The following is an 889-nucleotide window of genomic DNA, read 5'->3' on the forward strand; positions in this document are numbered from 1 at the left end:
TCCTCTGTAGACCAATCACTAAAGAGCAGGGGCGGGGCGTACAGGCCTTCCTGAGCAGCGTTAGAGGAGAGTCTGAACTCGTGACGTCACTTCACTTGCCCTTAATAGAAATGGCTTCAGTGACTAATCTGCGCATGCTCAGAGGACAGACGCGCTCTCTATAGAAAATTGTCCTCTAATTACATTTGTACTTGTGTTCTTAGAGGATTACACGTGTATATCGTGCTGTACAAATATAATGACACGGACAGCAAATTGTATGTGTATACTAACATCACCCTGAAGTCATATGATTTATAAAACTGACAAACTAATGTTTGGTCTAAACTTAAAGGGATTATCCAGCGAAAATCTTTTTCAGATCAACTGATATCAGAAAGTTATATAGATTTGTAATTTACTTCTATTAAAAATTCCCAAGTCTTCCCATACTTACACAGAAAGATTATCTGACAGATTATCTGCCAAAGATTTGAAGCCAAAGCCAGGAACAGACTATAAACAGAGATCAGGTCATAAAGGAAAGCCTGAGATTTTTCCTTTTTTGAAATCCATTCCTGGCTTTGGGTATGTGCACACTGAGGAAAAAGTGAGGAATAGGTGAGGAATTAAAGAGGAATCTGCTCTTTGGGTGGGTTCACACTGAGGAATTCTCGTGGATAAATTCCGCCGAATTCCGTCGCTAGAACGTGCTCACGGCTGTGCGCTTTTCCGCCGGCTCCATAGACACCATTCTATGGGCCGGCTGATTCCGCTATCCACCGAAAGAATTGACATTGGAATGCGGAATCAGACGGCCCATAGAATGGTGTCCATGGAGCCAGCGGAAAGGCGCGCGGCCGTGAGCGCATACAGGCAGCGGAATTCATCCGCGAGAATTCCGTAGTCT

This window comes from Dendropsophus ebraccatus, chromosome 1 (assembly GCF_027789765.1).
Source record: "Dendropsophus ebraccatus isolate aDenEbr1 chromosome 1, aDenEbr1.pat, whole genome shotgun sequence".
NCBI lineage: Eukaryota > Metazoa > Chordata > Amphibia > Anura > Hylidae > Dendropsophus > Dendropsophus ebraccatus.